Here is a 22,249-nt window from a genome sequence, read left to right as displayed (position 1 = left end):
GGGACCTAAAATCATGCAAGGATCCCAAACCACAACCATTTCTCAGATCTACAAAGTATTGTGTCCTTGGGACTCCTAAGAGTCATAAAGTTGAAAACTTTATCACTTTGCTTCACTCAAAATCCATCAAAGAGTTCAATCATGCAAGATAACTCCAGACCCATAAAGAAAAGATGAAAAGCGAGATTAAATATCCTTACAAATAATCCAGCATGATGATTCCAAAGATTGGAGCGTGTTGTTTGCTTGCTTCTTGCACTCAATCTTCTTCTACTTCCTTTGAAATCATCAAAAAGGATTGAAAATGAGCTCAAAAGCTTCAAGGTGGGTTAGTCTTAGGTTTCTGGGGCTTGAGAGTGATGGAGCCTGAAGACGGGTAGCCCTAGCCTCCCTACTTTCCTTTAAATACCCGAAAAATCAGGGTTATCACATCATAGGGTCACCAAGTCATGGCCAATGGATGTCACGTCATGGGGATCATTAAATGATCTGTGAAACTTCCAGCATCGCCACGTCGTGGGATGCCTTCACCACGACGTGGTCACTCCCAAAATCCAAAATACATTAAAATGAAATACTTCCAAGAATCCGGATGTTACAATTCTCCCCCACATGAATCAGACTTCATCCTCGAAGTCTGCTGCTGCAAACAATTCTAAGTAATGCTCCCTCATCTCCCCCTTAGGCTCACTTATCCACTTTAAATCCTTGTAGTGCTACCATTGCACCTTCACCAAGCTCACAACCTTGATACGCAAAGTCTCCGTCTTTCTGTCGAGGATGGAAATCGAACTCTCTATATAATTCAAGCGGTCGTCCACCTGAATGTCCTTCAAAGGAACCACTACGGAATCATCAAACAAATACTTCCGCAGCTGAGATACGTGAAAAGTGTTGTGGAGTTGGCTGAGCTCATTGGGAAACTCCAAACGATATGAAACCCTGCCCACCAGGGAAATAACCCTGAAATGACAGATATATCTGGGGCCCAGCTTGCCCCGCTTCCTAAACCGGATGAAAACATTCCAAGGTGACACCTTCAAGAGTACCATATCTCCGACGTGAAACTCCAAATTGGATCGGCGCATATCTGTATAACTCTTCTTCCAACTTTGTGCGGTCTCCAATCTCCTGCGCATTTGCTAGATCAACTCGGTAGTCCGGAGCACTACCACCATGCTGCTCATGACCCGCTGACCGACCTCGCCCCAACAAATCCGGGTCCGACACTTCCTCCTATAGAGAATCTCAAAAGGAGGTCTATCAATACTGGTGTGATAGATGTTTTTGTAAGAAAACTAAGCCAATGAGAGATACGTATCCTAATTACCGCCGAAATCAACACACATTCCCAAAGCATATCCTCCAAAGTTTGGATATTCAGCTCACTCTAACCATCGTTTTGTGGATGAAAAGCAGTGCTGAAGTGCAGACGGGTACCAAACTCCTCATGAAATCTCTTCCAAAATCTGGAAGTGAACGACTCCATTTCCAAACAGCGTAATCCCTTCCAATTTCCAAACAGGAACACCCAACGACTCCATTTTCAGTGAGGTCATTGATACTTGGCCTTGACTTTCCTGCAAGTCAAGCACCTCTCCACATACCAGGCCACATCCCGCTTCATGCAGGGCTACCAATAATCAATCCGAAGATTTCTATACATTTTTGTTGCACCTGGATGAATAGAAAACCTCGAATCATGCGCTTCCTCCATCAGAATCTACCGCGTACCCCCGAAATACGGAACCCAAACTCTGCGATGATGGGTCAATAACCCCCTGCTATCATAATCAAAAGAGGACACCTGTCCCACAATACACTCACCTTTCTGGTGCTCCTCTTTCATAGCCTCAACCTTCACCTCACGAATGTGCTCTAAAAGCGAAGTAATCATTATCATCCTCAAACATACATCTCGGATCGGAGTACCAGTCGCCTTGCAGATAAGAGAATCGGCCAACACGTTGGCCTTCCCATGGTGATAAAGGATCTCACAATCATAATCCTTCACCATATAAAGCAACCTGCACTGCCTCATGTTCAGATTAGGCTAATCCATCAAATACTTCAAACTCTTGTGGTCTGTGTAGATGGTACAACGAACCCCATACAATTAATGACGCCAAATCTTGAGGGTGAACTCCACCTCCCCCAGCTTAAATCATGAGTTGGATAATTTGCCTCATGAGGCTTCAACTGCCTCGAAGCATGAGCTATCATACGACCCCTCTGCATCAAAACTACACCCAAACCCAAAATCGATGCATCACAGTATACCACATAGTCATCCACCCCCTCTGGCAGGGTCAAGATCAAAGCCTCGCATAACTTCTGCCTCAAAGTCTCGAACGCTGCCTGCTGTTCAAGCCCCTAATGGAAAGTAGTAGACTTCTTGGTGAACCTAGTCAATGGAACTGCGATCCTTGAGAAATTATCGAGAAACCTCGAATAATACCCAACTAAACCAAGGAAGCTTCAAATATCGTATGGAGACCTCATAACTGTTGGGTTTTGAGCATTATAACACTCCTATTGTGTACATGCAACCCTATAAACCTTGGATCTATGTTTTCTCTATTATACATGCAAATATTAACTATTCCAAGGTTTCATCCTAACTAGCATATTATGAAGCACCTATACTACAAAGTTCTAGTTAGATGACATACCTTTTGATGTAGCTTGATGTCTTCAAGCTTTAAGAGCTTAGCCCCAATAGTGTATAAGCCTCAAATGGAATCACAAATCACCAAAACACCTTGGAAGAACTTGAGAGAATATGTATGCACACTAAAATCGGCCCACTCTTATTTTCACACACTTGTGCCAATTTTGTGAGCCAAGGACCCCTTTATATATTATGGAGGATTAGGGTTACATCCATGTAAACCCTAATAACCATGACCTTTCATTTACATAGGATCCATGGGTTAAAAGCTCCATGGACCATCCATGAAAGCTTAGCCCAACCTAAATGAACTTGGCCCATTCCATATATATAAAAGTCCATATTTAATTAGTTCTTTTTGATCACTTAATTAATTCTAAATTAATTCTTGATCAATACTAATTAAATAATATGATTCCATATTAATATATTAGAACTTATAATATATTAATATAAATCATAAATATACTATTCTCAAAAGACTATCCATATAAATTGTGTCGGTGAAGTGCAACCCAAATGGACCATGCCGGGTCGGGTCAAGTACATACCAAATATAGTTATGGATTTAGACATTAATCCAACAGTCTCCCACTTGGATAAGTCTAAAACTATTATTGAGTATGACTTCAAAACCTAACTGGCAATCGTAGCTCTTAAAGCCGCTGTCGAACTCTGACCTTGTCAATGACTTGTCCATTAGATAAGGGATCATATATTCCTCCATTCTAGATATCATATGGACTGAGACATGGATTATAATCATTCTCTCTGTCCATTTGTTGTTTCCTGATTTTCAATTTATGATGACTGACTAATTGAACAAATCAAATTAGTCCTGGCTTGGCCAAGCACTCACATGTGTCATAGCTAAATCATCGAGGGGCCCACAGATATCGCTTTTATCCCGAAGGTAAAAGGAATGGATAAACTTCGACTCATATGGCTTGTTCTACTACTTGTTGAATCATACACAAAGGCACGTTTTATAACATCGAGTTACCAAATGTGTTTTCGTGCAATCAATGTATAACCAACTCATAGTAACAACTCATATCTCTAGGTTTGAAGAATATAAGATATTATCGTCTCATGATCACTCGTGATAAAATCCATGAAGTGATTCAAATGAGCGCGGGTTGAATCCAATACTCAGAACTTATGAGCACTCATGAGTGTTGTAGCATCACTTTGTCCACCAACTTGGACCTCCACAAACCAACCCATGACAGTCTTGATTCATATCTACTTCCAACATATAACCGACTGTGGATGGTTTGAATAACTTAATCATTTAGGAAGAGCGACTTAGTTATTCTGGAAGTCAAAACATGCAAAGTGAAACACAAGAATAAATGAATCAAATATGGTATCAAACCCTATGAATATAAATAAACGCTTTTATTTATCACCATACTGATTACTCATTATTCATTGTTTCGGTTTTATCAACTTTATACTTGAATTAAAAACACTAGTTGTCCCATGCTCCAAGCATGTACACTATGTTTTTCTTAAACAATAGCTTTGCCATACACCAAGTATGCACTCTATGTTTGTCTATGATCCTTACTTTGTGAAATAAACCAATTGAACATAATTTCAATGATTCTAATTTCACACTCCCAAATCCTTATCGAAAAATGTGAGAATTTCAAATTCCTATCATTTATCGAAATCTGTTTAGATTTTAAACTTATATGCACTGACCCTCCTGTAATGAATATGTACAAAGTCACAAAGACTTGTCAACAGTCATTATAAGGTATTCCAATGGAGATCAACTCCATGGAAACTAAGTCTCATATTCAAAGTACATTGCTTTGGACATGCTTCTTGCATTAAGTTTTCTAATCGTACACAGATAACTTCTACCTATGGAGACAACTCCATATTCTCATTTTGACTATCACTTCTGAATAAGAGATGCCTCTTTTCAGAATATATCAATATGGTCCTTCCAAAATTAGCACTATACTTCCAACTGTCCCTGAGCAACCAATCTTTGGTAAACCTCAGATTGTCCTCGACAATTGCTTAATCATTTTAGTCATATCCAATTCTAGACCTTTTCCCTTCTTAATGCCTCTAGGCATTTGGAAAAATTTAGAAATGACAAATATTATAGCACATGCAATCGATCCTGTACCCAAAGCAAATGGTACACGATTCATGATGTCTCACATAAAGACATGATTCTAGACCAGTCTTTTGCTACAATATTTTTATTTTCCATGTTTTCAAAATTTGACTATGAAGAGGGATGCCGTAATCATAATCGAATTTTGAGAACGCAATATATAGAATTTCCTTAAGTTGAACCAATCCAACATGAAATTCATATATATATTCTTGACTAAAGATGATTAAGGTCTCAATCTAAGCCTTTAGAACTGGAATGAAGTATATCCTCTCCCTTAATTATAGCAAAACAACTTTTTCAATCCCTACAGCCTCACGAATTGAAACTTTTGTTTTCTATAATTAACATTGCTAACTTGCAACACTAACAATAATTATCATGCTCCCACTAACATGATGATTATTAGCATAACACTTATGCTCCCACTAGCTTTGACATGTACTCAGAAATCAGCTGGACTTCTAGAAATCAATACTTTATTGACTTTCTTACCAAAGTTCAGATTTCTGATACGAGATGCTTTGATAAAACTTTATCAAAATCATACACCTTTCCTTAGATAGCATGCATGTGTGTCTAAACAATTTCAGAACTATGAAAAGGGATGTCGTAATCATAGTCTCAATTGTTTAGACCTTTTCCCATCTGCTTCAAATCTACTTGGTGGAAGTGTTTCCTCACCATCATTTTCATGAATCGGATAGAAACCTTATGACCCTTAGATTTTATGGTGTATGTGTTCTTATCCATGTGAATCGTCAAAACCATAGTCACAAGACAAGGATAATGACAAATCCAAACTCATATGGACTGAACTTATGCAATCTTAACTTCTTGCCACCTGGCAGTACAGGGCCTGCCATTGCTTCCAAGTTGTTATGCAACCAATTGAGAACTTTCAGAACTCCTATGCAAAGCCAACTTTAACTGGAATGGGCACAAAATATGTCAACACGATAGGTTATAAACCTCAAGTCGTGTGCTAGTGAAGAACCTCAGGTTTTATTCTTGATTAGTTCTTGAAATTCTTTTTAGGATCTTTAAGACTCCCACTATCCTCTTGACATATAAGACTATCTTGCCAAATATTCAAGAGATAGTGCGGATTCTTTATCAAGACAAACACTTCACACAATTGGCCTTAGTTGGTCTTTGTTTTATCCAAAACATCACAAGTTACCAATTTCAAATGTATAAGAGTAGGACACTTTTACTCTTACATTTGACAAGTGTTTTAAACCTTTCTTTAAGATATGTCACTCAAGTTACAATCTTGGAGTATGACTCTAAGAATTGTTTTGGAACGAAGTATGACTCATCTTCCTGATCTAACCATTTCAACAATTCATGATTCCTCTTCTTAGTCATAAGAATGCACTAAGATGACCTTTAGAGGACTAATTGTGATATGATTTCTAAATCATTAAGATGATCACAAACATGATACTAAAGTACTCTCCCATCTTTTCAGATTTGAGAAACGTTTATCTTTCTGCCTAATTTGATTCTTCCCATTTGTTCTGCCATACATTGAGACTTTTCCAATGTTTCAGAATTATACTTAAACTTGTAAGTATAACCATATTTACTAAACTTTAGTAAATCAAATAGTCTTAACGAGCTTTGTGGTGGACATGACCAGTGCACAAGAATGTGTACTCGATCCCTTTAGTCCTTCACTTGACTCACATATCCATGTGAACAAGTAATTAGTCTTGATTTTCCAATGCTTGAAAGTTCTCATTCATCATACTATTCAACTTGCATGATTCCAAGTTTCGGTCCAATTGAAACTTGGGTGATGAGGAACTTTCCTGATTTGGTAAATTTAGACACTACCACAAATGAAAGAATCAAATCCCTTTTCCAATATTGCTGTCAGTGGAATCATATAAGCAACAATTTTCCACAAATGCCATTGTAAGGATACTTCAAATAAATAAAATTAAACAATTTTCTTTTATTTTGAAACTTTGCGGAAAAACTTATCCTTACAATCCACATGGAAAATTGTTGTTATCTATTCCTTAGCAATATATCATAACTTCTTAAGCAACTGCTCAAAATTCTGATGCGATCGAAATCCACCTTCGCGATCAGAATCAGCATATACTTCCTTTAAGATTTCTCTCTATTCTTTGATTCTTAAAACATCAACATGTGACCCAGTCACATCATGTAATGAGGATCTCAGAATAGAACTTAACAGAGTTAGATAATGGGCTCTACCTGATGTAGAGTTAAACTTATTGACTTTAACATCCTTAGGTAAATTTGGTAGCTTTGCAATCAACGCCCCTTCCTTTGGCAAAATAAACATATGGACCCTTTGGTAATGGGACTATCTCAGACTTAGCTTTTCTCTTTACCATTTGGTCAACCAGGTTGACTATGGCCAATCCCTTTCCATTGGGAAGAGAATGCTTTTTCTGGATTTCCAGTGTCACCATTGTCACTGTCCATAAAGTTTTTGGGAAGTTGATCTTCTAATCAAATTTGCTTTCCTATCGTTCCAAATCATTGCTGATTCAGCAGCACCAAGCAAATAGATATGATCATTAAGGTTCATGTCATAGTCTGTTTCATAGTAGTCCTAAAGGAACTCACTATGTAACCTAGAAAGTGATTGAACATCCAACTTTCTCAAGACTTTGACACCCAACTCTCCCGGCTTGTCAATATGTGACTTCATCTCTAAGATGTGATCACACATAGACTTTGCTTGCCATTAGGGCTTGAGTGACCTTGAACTTGTAGGTTAGGGAGAATAATTGGAGGAGGTGGAGGAAGAGAAGTATGACTTCCATGAGCCAAACTCGGGAAGTCATATTCATTAGGAAAGCTTGGTTTGGGAAGATCATTGTTGTCTAAACCAGACATCAACAATGAGAGAAATTCACGTAAAGTTGATTTAAGTCCTTAATATAACACCCAATATGATATATTAAGGCTAGGACCCAACAAACTATTTTATAACTTGGAAGAGGGATGCCGTAATCCAAGCTATAAAATATTTGAAGGTAGGTGAATGACGATTCACCAATTTCCACCAAGATAAACGAAATGTATTATTAGGTTTTAATTGGTTTTGAAACTCCTAGATTCTTTTGAGATTCATTGAACTTTTCAATGACATGTTTCAATCTCGAGTGTGCCCTTCAGGTTTTGTGACTGGGATGCCGAGGATCACAAAACAAGGTGTGAAGTAACCATGCAAATATACTTGGTACCCTTAATATTTACCCCTCAATCGATGTGCCGGTTAACCACACACGCTCCAACAATACTATGATAAACATTAAGTTACCCTTTGCCTACCTTGTTAAGTCCAGGTTAGTGTGCCGGTTAACCACACACGCTCCACTAACAGCTTAAACAAAGTGCAAAGTGTAATTTCATGGATTAGCACCTTATTCATATTTTCCTAAGTAACTAAGATTGGGAATTTATAAGTGTTTAGTTACTTAGTATTTATCATTATACTTATAATGAAGGGAGAATTATAGTCCTTGTCCTACCTGTTCGGCTAACGACCCTCCACCGGTCAAGGAAGCGATGAGTGAGAGTGGACACCCATTAAACTGCCATTTTATAGGTAGTAACCTTATCCCCCCCCCCCCTTATAGACCGGCTTCGTGAATGAGGCCTACTAATGGTAAGACGACTTGCTCTTATACATATAATATATTAAACTTTTAATATTATAATATTATAAGGGTGTATTTTAGACATTTAAAATACTTGGTGGTTTAATCTATTAATTAAACTAGACTTTTAATTTAATTAAACTCAAACCATATATTTATGGATTAATAATACTCTTTTAATTAAACGCTTTAATTAACTATTAATAAAGTTCATAAGAGTTAATTTGAACTATTCAACAAAACATCATAATTCCAATTATTAAACTCAAAATTAAAACCATTTAATTAATTGTTTATGTTATGAACTCAAGAGTTTTAGAATTCAATTCTTTTTTTCATAAAAAACTTTTCTCAAATTCCAAAACTTGAGGGCAAGTTTTGTAATTCTTGAAAACCTTTGGATTCCATAACTTATGGAATTAATGGTGTTTTATGATGAAACTTTCCATGTTCCATAACTTAAGAACAAGTTATGAAATTCTTTAAAACATTAACACCAAATTTTGTAACTCCATAAAAACTTTGAATCAAATTTTTTTTTTTTAAAAAAAACTTTCATATCCATAACTTATGGAAGTTTCAAAAACCCTTAAGATCACAACTTTAAAAAAAAAACTTTTGAGCTCCAAAATTTTATGACAAAATATGTAACTCCTTAAAACATTTAGATCAAACTTTTAAAACTAATAAAATAATCATATCATTTTATCTTTTACTAAATTTGACCTAATTCAACACATATAACAAATGATTCAAATTTTACAAATAATTCGTTTTTCACAAAACAAGTAATTATCTTAAAATTTGACAAACGTCATGTTTTTTTTTTCCTTTTTTTTTCAACTTGAAAATAAAACATTTGCATCAATATAACAGAAAACAACCTATGGCTCTGGTACCACTGTTGGATTTTGAGCATTCTAACACTCCTATGGTGTACATGCAACCCTATAAACCTTGGATCTATGTTTTCTCTATTATACATGCAAATATTAACTATTCCAAGGTTTCATCCTAACTAGCATATTATGAAGCACCTATACTACAAAGTTCTAGTTAGATGACATACCTTTTGATGTAGCTTGATGTCTTCAAGCTTTAAGAGCTTAGCCCCAATAGTGTGGAAGCCTCAAATGGAATCACAAATCACCAAAACACCTTGGAAGAACTTGAGAGAATATGTATGCACACTAAAATCGGCCCACTCTTATTTTCACACACTTGTGCCAATTTTGTGAGCCAAGGACCCCTTTATATATTATGGAGGATTAGGGTTACATCCATGTAAACTCTAATACCCATGACCTTTCATTTACATAGGATCCATGGGTTAAAAGCTCCATGGACCATCCATGAAAGCTTAGCCCAACCTAAATGAACTTGGCCCATTCCATATATATAAGAGTCCATATTTAATTAGTTCTTTTTGATCACTTAATTAATTCTAAGTTAATTCTTGATCAATACTAATTAAATAATATGATTCCATATTAATATATTAGAACTTATAATATATTAATATAAATCATAAATATACTATTCTCAAAAGACTATCCATATAAATTGTGCCGGTGAAGTGCAACCCAAATGGACCATGCCGGGTCGGGTCAAGTACATACCAAATATAGTTATGGATTTAGACATTAATCCAACAATAACATGCACTACATCATAGCCTCAAGCTTGGTCGGATAAACCAATATACCCTTCGGATTGACAAGGTGCCCCAAAAACCGCACCTCGTGCAACGAGAACTCGCACTTGGAGAATTTGGCATATAGCCTCTCCCTCCTCAGAGTCACCAGAACCTCTCACAGATGATCCTCATTCTTCTCCTTTGTCTTAGAATATACCAAGATATCATCGATAAACACAATGACTGACTGATCCAACATCAGCCTACAAACCCAGTTCATGAGATCCATGAACACTAATGGTGGATTGGTGAGCCCAAAAGGCATCACTACGAACTCGTAATGACCATAACGAGTCCTGAAGGACGTCATCTGAACATCCTTATCTCAAACCATCATCCGATGATAGCCTGAACGCAAATCAATCTTGGAGAACCAAGACGCACCTTGCAACTGGTCGAACAATTCATCGATCCTCGGAAGTAGATAACAGTTTTTCACCGTCAACTTGTTCAGCTCTCGATAATCAATGCAAATGTTGTTGGAGCCATCCTTCTTCTTCACAAATAGAATCTATGCTCCCTAGGGTAAACTACTCGGTTTGATGAACCCCTTAGCTAACAGCTCCTGCAACTATGTAGACAACTCCTGCATCTCCGGCGGTGCTGACCGATAGGGTTCCTTGGCTATCGGAGCCGCACCTGGAACCAGATCAGTATAAAACTCCACCTTCCACTCCAGAGGCACTTTAGTAAAATCCTCTGGGAATACATCTGAATACTCTCGAACGACCAGAACATCCTCAATCGTCCTCTTTCTCTCCATCCTGGTGTCTAATACATAAGCCACAAAACCCGAAAAAACCTAGTGAAGATATCTCCTAACTCTCACAGCTGAACAAAGAGCCAATCCGGCTGAGCACCCTCACCATGAATAACTAGTTCTCCCCCACTTAGGGTTCGAACCCAAACTAACTGGTGTATGCAATCGATCATTGCCCCATTAGGGCTTAAGTAGTCCATCCCCACAATGACCTAGCTCTCACGCAAAGGAATAGGAACCAAATAAATCAGATATCTCTCTCGGAATAGCTCAAGAGTACAACCCCGATGAACTCTTGATACCCTCACTGAACGATCATCGATAATATCCACCTCCAATAAGTAATCAAGCTCCCCAGAAGCATCATCAAATCTCTTGCTGAGCGCAAGAGACACAAATGATCAGGTAGCGCCCGAATAAAAAAGCACTAGAGCAAGCAATCTGTTCACTAAGAATGTTCCTAAACATTACAACATAAAACATAAGCATAAAAATAATGAAATCACATCAATAAAAGGAATGACATACCCATAACCACGTCAGGAGTCGCACGCGTCTCCTCGGCCGTCAGCTGAAGAAACCCTTCTCTTCACTACAGGGGTCGCCTGTTTGCCTTCCCGACCATCTGTGATCCTCAAAGTCGTCGGAATGGGTGTTGCAACCACTCCTACCGTCAAACTCGGGGAATTGGTCTTCTTGTGGCCCTTCTGATTGTAATGAAAGAAAATCAGACCTGCAACATGGGTAGTGGTGGTGGTGGCATTGCAATCCCTACCGAAGTGCCCTGACTTACCGTACTTGTAGCAACCCGAACCATCTGCCCTGCAAACCCCGTCATACATCCTGTGGAACTTGCCATAACGGCCGCAGCCCTGCTAGCCCCTCGATCTAGACACGTAAACCTTGGGTTTCTTTTTTGAATCCCCAGAAGCCTGCACCTTCTCTACCTTCCTCTTTCCGATGTGCTCCAAATTGAGTTCCCGCTCCCACGCCCTAGATACCATGTCCTCTAATGTCTAATAGGCTGAATAACTAACAGACTCCTTGATATCTGATCTCATCTTGGCATGGTACCGAGTATTCTTCATCTCCTCGCCTGCAGCATACTAGGGTACAAATAAAGCTCTCTCTCTCTCTATCTCTCTCTTTCTCTATCTATCTCTCGGAACTTGGCGGTGATCTTCACCATGGTCTCAGTCGTCTGGCACATATCTAGGAACTCCCTCGCTAGTTGTTGCACCTCAACAGCCGGTGCAAACTCTGCTTGGAACCAGGTCACAAAATCTGGCCAGGTCATGGCCTTAATGGTTGGTGATCCCAGAGCATAACCAACCTCCTCACACCAATCTTGGGCTCGCTCCCTCAGACATCCTTTAGTGAACCTCACCTTCAACCCCTCGGGGAAGAAGCTAATCATTTGAGAACACTCCATGTCTGCTATCCATCGTCTGGCGGCAATGGGGTCTTTCATCCAAAGAACTTTGGTGCCGCACAACCCCTGAAATCCTTGAAGGAGAGAGTGCGGGCTCCATACTAACCAGCAGCTAGCTCCTCCATTAACTCGATGATACCCTACTTGATCGATCCGAACATCATAGATGTTTCATTAAGGATGCCTCTTATAATCTCAGAGGCGATGAACTCGTGCAATCCCTCCTCAATTGGTTCGGTGCCCGTGCCCGAACTAGATCCAGATCCCGAACCTCCTACTCCACACGTGTCATCACCATGCTGAAACACAAAACATAAACAATAAGTACATACACAGAGAGGTCCACACTCCCGAAGTTTCTCAAAATCATCAAGGCCTTCCTTGTCTCGGGTACAGATCATGTGCTTTCAGTAGTACGGGTCTAATACTACCTTCCACACCTTTCTATACCTTCCTCAAGAACGGTTTTGACTTCTCAAGTCACTTCCCTGCTATCAATTACCTTACTCGCAATATAGAGCGCCCTACACGCTAAAACATCTCCTAAGCTTTCCTAGGGTTCCTCTCCCACCACTCTCTACCATCAGTTACTGAAGAGACTCCCTCTAATACCTTCTAACTACCTCACAAATATAATTACATGTTACCGGCACCAGATAATTTTCCACTGCTAGGTCCCACCCTACAACGGTTGGACTTAAACAAGAGTTGCGCGATAGGGTTAAACCTAACCTTCGAAAATTATTTAATCCCTACAACATGTAAGTTAACGTATTCACTTAATAATTAGCTAACACCAGTGGAGTCCCTAGAAGCCCAAAGAAAGAAGTATTAAAGCATTGAGTTCTAAACCTGAGCACTACCTAACCAGGTTACTCTATCTGATCATCTGAAATCTATACTAGCATTCAGTTATAAAGGTTCATACAACCGGCATACAAGGCATCCCTCCTGGAATCCTACAATGCGAAGCTGCGCAGATCCTTAGCCCTAATTTAGCATGCTATATACATATACATATACTGAACAATAAACATGTATGAGTATTTTGGGAAATACTTAATTGAGTTTGGCTGATTGCACGTATCACACCCATTTTATTTATAAAAATATATTTAGAAAATCCACTTTCTAAAAAAAAGATTACCAAATATCTCAGTTTGAGTTCAGACACCTGAGAGTGTGCCCGAATCTCTCAAACCAAGGCTCTGATACCAACTTGTAATGTCCCGAAAATTTCTATGTAAAATTTTTATTTTAAAACTAACAGAAACATCATTCATTCGTTCCAAAATCCATCAAAATGTGATAATGTATAAAATAGTTATCAGAGTACAAATCATGTCAAAAAATGTGAAATGATGGTAGATGCGATGCGATAATGCCGAACCCTTCCCTTTGGAAGCAGAAATACCTAAAACCATAAGCATAAAACTACAAGAACAAAGCTTAGTGATTTTCCCCAAAATATCACACATCAAACATACATAAAAGCTCGAAGCTGAAGTGGGTCTATTTCACCCCTTTCGGTATCTTCAACAGGTACTGGGTCTATTTCACCCCCTTTGGTATCTTTCAATCGGTATTGGGTTTATTTCACCCCTTCAGCTAAGCATACAATAAAATTAGCAAGAGTCACAAAGACAACAAGCACATATAGGAATATCAAGAAGTGTCACAAAGACAACTATCATCCTACAAACATAATCCAGTGGGCCGGCATTGGTGCCTTCGACCCTCGTGTATAATGAAGAGACTCACCTAACAAACGATGATCAACCGCTACTGCTCCTACTAGCACGAATGTAGATGCTATAAACCACCTATACATTTATACAAAGTACACCCTTAACTTTCCTTCCAAAACTAGGGGTTTGACCAAAAGTCAACGCAAGTCAAAAGTCAAAGTCAACGGTCAAAGTTAAAGTCAACGGTCAAAGTTAAAGTCAACCTCAAACGACCTTTATGTCGTGGCCATCCTTGGGTCACATCATTGCTGATGGGTTCAACCCGATCAGACTCCGGTCATGGATAAACCCAGATACATACCAAAATACATAGCCACGTCGTGGCCCTAAAGAACCACGACGTGGCAGAGAAAGTCTCAAAACAGTCGCGGAAAACCCCATCGCTATGTCATGACACCCTACTGCCACGTCGTGGGAAAACGTTTGAAGGCAGAATTCTTTCGAAGGTTCTTAATCCGTAAAGCCTTTTGCCCAAACTTTCCAGAAAGCATCTAGGGGTCCTATTGATCCCTAAAAATGTAAACTTTATGGACATGCATGCCCCATTCATGTCCACCATCAAATCTAGGTGAAAAGAGTAGAAAAGAGACCTAAAGTCATGCAAGGATCCCAAAACACAACCATTTCTCAGATCTAGAAAGTATAGTGTCCTTGGGACTCCTAAGAGTCATAAAGTTGCAAACTTTATCACTTTGCTTCACTTAAAATCCATCAAAGAGTTCAATCATGCAAGATAACTCTAGATCCATGGAGAAAAAATGAAAAGCTAGATTAAAGATCCTTACAAATAATCCAGCAAGATAATTCCAGAGATTAGAGAGTGTTGTTTGCTTGCTTCTTACACTCAATCTTCTTCAACTTCCTTCCAAATCACAAAAAAGGCTTGAAAATGAGCTCAAAAGCTTCAAGGTGGGTTAGGGTTATGTTTCTGGGGCATGAGAGTGATGGAGGCTGAAGATGGGCAGCCCTAGCCTCCCTATTTTCGTTTAAATACCTGAAAAATTAGGGTTATCACGTCAGAGGGTCGCCACGTCGTGGCCCATAGATGCCAGGTCGTGGGGTTCATTAAATGATCCGTGAAACTTCCAGCATCGCCGCATCGTGGGATGCCTTCACCACGACATGGTCACTCCCAAAATCCAAAATACATTTAAATTAAATACCTCCAAGAATTCGGATGTTACAGTTAGATTTCTCTCACTAAGGTTGGAGGTGCGGGGTGAACTTCGAGTGATTAATATGAGCTCAAGATATGGGGATCCAGGGGGAATGCCCCTGGGTACGAGGTTCCAAGGGGCAACGCCTCTTGGCGGGGTCTAGGGGCAGTGCCCCTAGCGGGGTCCAATACCTACCTGTTTTGGCGCCAAATTTGCATGCAACCACCAATAACTTCCTTTCCCTCTTGTATAAGAACATGTTTTATGTTCCAGAAAAAGGGTTACACACATATACAAGAACATGTTTTATGTTCCAGAAAAAGGGTTACACACGATCCTTAAATCTATCAAAGTTTGTATTTATTGTTATTTATGATTCCCTAAAATCTAACAATACTAGGGATCTTTGTTGAGGAAAGACATCATATGCGTCCGATTTATCGTCGAAATTCTACATCTAGAAGACAACACAATCGATCATTGTATCAATTTCTTTTACTTCTTGCTGATTTGACAATATGGGTTCGATCTAGGATTTATAGTTTATGCAAACAGAGTACTACCATAAACCACCTCCAACCTCATAGCATCTTGTCCAATAGCGACTGAAGTATGAGTTTGTATATCGTGTTGGTGCTTGTTTCTTCTGTCAAACAACCCCTCCATGAACTCGATGGTTTTGTAAAAGTGGTCGAAAGTTGTTGGTACTCCTCTAATCAACTATTGAAAGTCATTTCCCTATTTTTTTTAAGTGAGTTTTGTGGCATTTAAGAAATCGAAAGGGTTTACTCTCAAGATTCAATCTAACATTCCACATTTGCAAACCCATTAGTTGAATTCATGTCTTTCATGTGTTGTTCCTCTTAATTTCCTTTGTTGTCGGTTGTTTCGTAATTCATTTAGGTCCTAGCTAATTTTTTTTAATGAAATTTATGGTTGTTCAAACAACAAAATGTCAATCTATAGGGTTCAAAGTACTCCATGGATTATGACAATGGGCCCCCTTGATGAAGTGTAGGTTAAAAGCCCAAAACTTGTCTTTTCCCTATAAATAGTCATATATTATTCATAATTAGGGTTAAGAGTGAGGCAAAATGTAGCCGCCAAACATTGTGAGGTTTCTTATGTAGAGTTAGATTCTTTAGTCTATTCTGAAAGTGTAATTTATTCCTCATGTTTTGAATAAATCGAGTGATCATTCGACATATCTTATTTATTGTGTTTGTTCTTATTTTCCGCATCTTGTTCATCAAATCACAATTAGGGTTTTAATCTCAACACCATCCATGTTGGTTAAGAGCATCCACACAATCAATATCTAACTCCTTGCAAATGGTGGGTCACTTAGTATATTCATCATTTTAAGAAAGAGAAAGTAATGAGACAATATTTGATTGGTTTTTAAACATTGAAAAAAGATAGAAGTTAGTGGTTGATGGGCCCACAAATCATGTTACAAGCCTTTCACGTTTTGTAAGAAGTGAGCTTACGTGGAACATTAATATATCTATGTGGCAAGTTGAGTAAGCCCGAGTGTTTGCATATGAGTAAGCACTATTATAGTATTATAACACAAATAATGGATGAACCACTGTTATAATTTTTTTATTTTATATTTTAAAACTTAAAAATTGCAAAAAAGAATTTGAGAGTATGGATTTTGGAACATGCTCATTTCGTTGTAGACCCTCTCTTGCTTACGATTGAGAACATCTTCACTTGGTCCATTAGATTAGATATAAGAATATGCATTCCTAAGATCGTATATAAATATGTCAAAAATGTATCTTAACATAATGTATTCATCAAATTCTTATCATTATATATCCGGGTTAATTATGCATTATTTTCTCCTTGTAATCATATTACTCAAACCACTATTTTAGAAACAAATAAATAAATAAATAAATAATAAAATTAAACGATGTATACTATGGCTTAATAGGTTATCATATAACTCTCCTGTTAGCATCGAATGTAGTTGTCCAACATATAAGTTTTTAATATAAGTGAAACTTGTTTATAAGTTTATAATCTATGTTTAATTTTGTTTTACTTGTACTGATTAGTATACATAGTATATAATTTGTATTATAATTTATAACATAAACCAAAATATTGAAAACGAATTAAAGATGTCATAGACAAATAACAAGATATAATGATATATAGTCTGGTGGAGTCGAATTCAAAAAATTAATCAAAAGCGCCGTTGCCGGGGATCGAACCCGGGTCACCCGCGTGACAGGCAGGAATACTTACCACTATACTACAACGACTAATTTGTTATTTACTACATACAAATGTTATTTGAAGCTTTATTCCACCGCATATATTTGTTGATAGTAGAAGTAACATGTAATTATGGAGGAGAGAGATTAGTTTTATAGTCGAAATGGATGATTCGTTGCTGGTTGAATAGAGTAAATAACCTGTACAAAACACGTGTTAGCATATATCTTTATGCAATGTGTTCTACAAAGGGATTTGGAATAGTTTATAAACTTTTTCTTTGTTACCCTTGTACAATAACTAAAATATGATATTGCTTAAAATGAGCAAAGTAAAATCATGCATGTTGCCATATATTTTTGAAGTTAAAGCTCCTATAGGCATGTTGCTCACAAGAAAAGTCCTGAAGACGAACATCTTTACAAGTTTTAAATTTAGAATAACCTATTTTACGGGTATCTTGGTCATATTCGTTGCATATTACTGCTATGTGATCCATTTCCTTTTTTGAATCGGTCATTTCATAAGATTTCAAAAGAGCAGTACATTCATGAAATCTCTTATGTAAAAGATGCAAGTTGTTATGTTAACTATTCACGTGTGGAATCTCATGCGGATGAATAGCCAAAAAAAGAGGTCCCCTATATCTTGGTTAGCTTGGTGTTGTAACCCATTCGTCGAATTCATTTCTTGTTCCTTTCTCTTGTTTTAATGAAATTTCCTGTTCAAAAAATAAAATGTCCATCTATGTTGGTCGTTATTGTAATTATACCTATACTTGACATTCGAATAGTAACGGTCCCTAACTTTTTTATATGAGCAAATACTATTATTATAACATAACTAGTTTTGATACCCGTATATTATACGAGTTGATTAAAACAAAATGTTAAATACGAAAGAGTAAACGGAAAGTTTATTTGTATTTGAAAGTTGAACTAAGTGAAAATTATGAAAAAATAAAATAAAAAAATGAACATGCAAAAAATAAATAAATTAAAATTAGATGTTTAATTATCAGACCCGTGTACTAAACATGTTAATTTAAACAACTTGTTAAATATGAATGTTTAAATTATAATTTATTAGAAATTAAAATTGAAATTTGAAATTTGAAATTTGAAATTAATATAGTCATTAAGGTATATTTAATTTATGGAAATTAAATTAATGATATATTGAAAAACAAAAAATAAAATAAATGACAAGTACAAAATAAATATCTTTAATAACCACAAAATGACATTTGATAAAATTGAAGGAAAAAATCACATGTATCAATTGAATTATTATTTATTAGAGAGGATGATTCAACCTTGTACATATTTTCCTTATTGACGTCTTTATATATATATATATATATATATATATATATATATATATATATATATATATATATATATATATATATATATATATATATTAGGGCTGTCAAAATTGTACCACGGAAAACCAACCAACATGCAACCAACCAAACCAAGAAAGTTGGTAGCCAACATATTTGGTTGGTAGTAACATACCAATTGAACAATCTTGGAACGGTAATGGTACAAAAGTTTGAATATCATAGTAATACCATACCAACCAATTCATATATATATATATATATATATATATATATATATATATATATATATATATATATATATATAAAAACAAAATCGTAAATTTCAATTGTTAATTGTGTTTAGTATTTACACTTTTAAAAACGTTATATAAGTTATTTAGTCGCATTAGTCAATAGTCATTACCATGTTAAAGAAAAAAAATTAAAACATTACTTTAGCGTTACTTTCAATAGAATTCTTTTATAAATTAAAAGAACTGCATAACTAATTTCTTTACTAAACGTCTAAATTACCCGATGTACTTGCTTATTTTAAAATCTTATAATAGACTATTAAAAGAAGGTGGTATATACCATTACCAATTTGTACCAACCAAACTTGTTGGTAGCCAAATATATTGGTACCAAGTATACTTGGTATGGTACCGGTAGCAAATTTTTTATACCAATTATAATTGGTACGGTACACGGTTTAAGGAAAAACGAATTAGTACCGTACCAATTCCACCCCTAATATATATGACAAAATTTCAAAAATAGTCCCTGTGGTATGCAAGTTTTTGGGGTTTTAGTCCAAACCCCGAGTTTTTTGGATTCATGGTCCTTTTGGAGTGGTTTGTATGTGGAAATGGTCCCCCGATTTAACTTCCGTTAAGTTGATGTTGTTAACCCCCTCATGTGCCTCCCACATGATGATATATTTGTCTTTTCACTTCTAAGGGACCATTTTTGCACAAAAAAATATATCCCTATTTGTTTAAAAAAATTTAATACCTATTTACTTATTTTAATAATTAAAAAATAAAAGAGGTCTCTTTCTCTCTCTCTCTCTCTCTCTCTCTCTCTCTCTCTCAAAGTTAATGAGTAAATAAAAAACCTGCCAAATTTCTTGTTTCTTTCTAAACCCATTCACCACCTTCACCTCCATGTTTAGGGTTAGTGGTTATAAAAGAAAGCATGCATTCTCATCATTAACACCACCACTTCATCATCATTCCTGCACCACCATTACCCATCCATAGACCCACCACCGGTAGCCTTGGACCACTGTGAATCACCACCATTGGCCACCATATTTGACCAAAAGCCCTCTTTTTCCCATCTCCTGTTCCGATAATCAGTCACCACCACCGTGAATCACCACCCAACACCATCTTCCAACACCATATTTGACAAAAGCCCCCTCTTTCCCATCTCTTATTCCGTGAATCACCACCCAACACCATCTTCCAGCCAAACCCACTACCACCAAACGCCCATCACCACAACTGTTGTGGAAGTTGCGACCAACACCAGGTCCTTACGCTTCCCTCTCGTTTAACTCGTCAGAAATATCAAGGAAACAATGCAGCAGAAACCGAGTTCTCAACATCTTCACCTTCTGAATTCAACGGGAAGAAAGAGAACTCCTTCCTCTTACCCGATTAAACTCAAAACCCATAAGAGAGAGAGAGAGAGAGAGAGAGACCTCATTTATTTTTTAATTATTAAAATAAATAAATTGGTATTTGTTTTTTTTAAACAAATGGGAATATATTTTTTTTGTGCAAAAATAGTCCTTTATAAGCGAAAAGATAAATATACCCTCACGTGGGAAGCACATGAGGGGGTTAACAGCATCAACTTAACGGAAGTTAAATCCGGTGACCATTTCCACATACAAACCATTCCAAAAGAACCATGAATCCAAAAAACTCAGGTTTGGACTAAAACCCCAAAAATTTGCATACCACATGGATCATTTTTGCAATTTTGTCTATATATATATATATATATATATATATATATATATATATATATATATATATATATATATTCAAATGTGGATCCATAACTATTGTGTGCCCATAGGGACCAATGAGATTTCAGAAAAATTTAAATCATTAAATTAACAAATAAGGGTATTTTAGTAATTTTTGTTTTATAAACCAAAATAAATTCCTATATTTTTGTGAAATCCCTTAAATCACGTGTACAGTGTTTTTATAAACCCTATCATTTTCAAGTCTCCAAATAATTAACCCTACGCCGTCGTCGACATTTTCTTCATCGTCTTCATATACTACAGGCAACACAACCATCATCTTCACGTCATATGATTGATTTTTCTACCAAGATTAGTAACGAGACACATGGCACACACCATCGATCAGATCCTGGTAACTGTTTTTTTTTTGTTAAAAAATGTCATCTTTAGACAGTAAGTTCTTTAGTTATGTAGCAATCTGTTTTCGAACAATCTAATAGAAGTGGTTTAAAATTATTTTGTTAATAGCTCATATAGCTATGCGGAGACAATTATCATAAAATCTTCCTTATTTGACAGTAAGTTCTGCAATTTCTTATTTGACAGTAAGTTCTGTAATTGTAATTTCTTTTTTGGCTGATTTACAAACTAGTAGATTTAATTCCTTTGTTAAATAATAATATATCATGATAAGCATATGATTTGGCGGCTTTATCATGGAAATGTGATTGTGTTATTGCTTTTCTTATTTTTAGCTTATTACTCTTAAATGTTTTGTGTTTTTGTTATTGCATTTAACATTTGTTTTTAATTTATTGTTCCTATTACCGATAAATATTCACACCATGTACTAGGTTTATAAATCATTTATCATTGTTAACTAATAACAAATTATTTATTTAGTGCCTACCAACTGTTTGTTAAAAATCCTAAGAGACAAGATTTTTGTTTTTCATGTTTTTCACATGTTTCAAGATTGACCAAGGGATAAGCTGTCATTATTGAGTTAATCTCATTCTACCCCCGTATAAAGTTATTCTCATAGAATGTCATTCTGCGAGAATGATATTCTGCTAGAATGTCATAAGACATATAAGAGAGTATTATTTAAAAAATGAAGCTTTGTATTTGTGCTTGATTACATACCTGGAGGAAACGAACCAAGAATGAAAAAAAATTTCATTTAAGAATGTAAAAAAAAATTAAGATTTTTATTCTTTTGATGTATTTCACTTTCTAATTGTATTTTAAGTTCATTATCACAAAAGTGTTATCACATTCTTAAAAAATATCGTTTATATTAACATTTTACCATTGAAATGATATGTTATTGTTCTCATTCTTAGAGAATGATTCAAAATTCATTATTATTTTATTGTTGATATTCTCATAGAATATCATTCTAATAGAATGTAATTCTGACATAATAAAATCTGTTATGATTAAAAA

General features: G+C 36.3%; 1 non-coding gene across 1 annotated transcript; it reads right to left on the bottom strand.

Moving 5' to 3' along the window:
- Nucleotides 1-17,461: 17,461 nt before the first annotated feature.
- Nucleotides 17,462-17,533, bottom strand: TRNAD-GUC (transfer RNA aspartic acid (anticodon GUC)). Its single transcript has one exon. It is a non-coding gene; the product is annotated as a tRNA-Asp (tRNA).
- Nucleotides 17,534-22,249: the final 4,716 nt, after the last annotated feature.

Source organism: Lactuca virosa, chromosome 3 (assembly GCF_052849685.1).
Source record: "Lactuca virosa cultivar CGN04683 chromosome 3, Lactuca_virosa_CGN04683_v6, whole genome shotgun sequence".
Taxonomy (NCBI): domain Eukaryota; kingdom Viridiplantae; phylum Streptophyta; class Magnoliopsida; order Asterales; family Asteraceae; genus Lactuca; species Lactuca virosa.
This window is presented reverse-complemented; position numbering and strand designations above follow the sequence as displayed.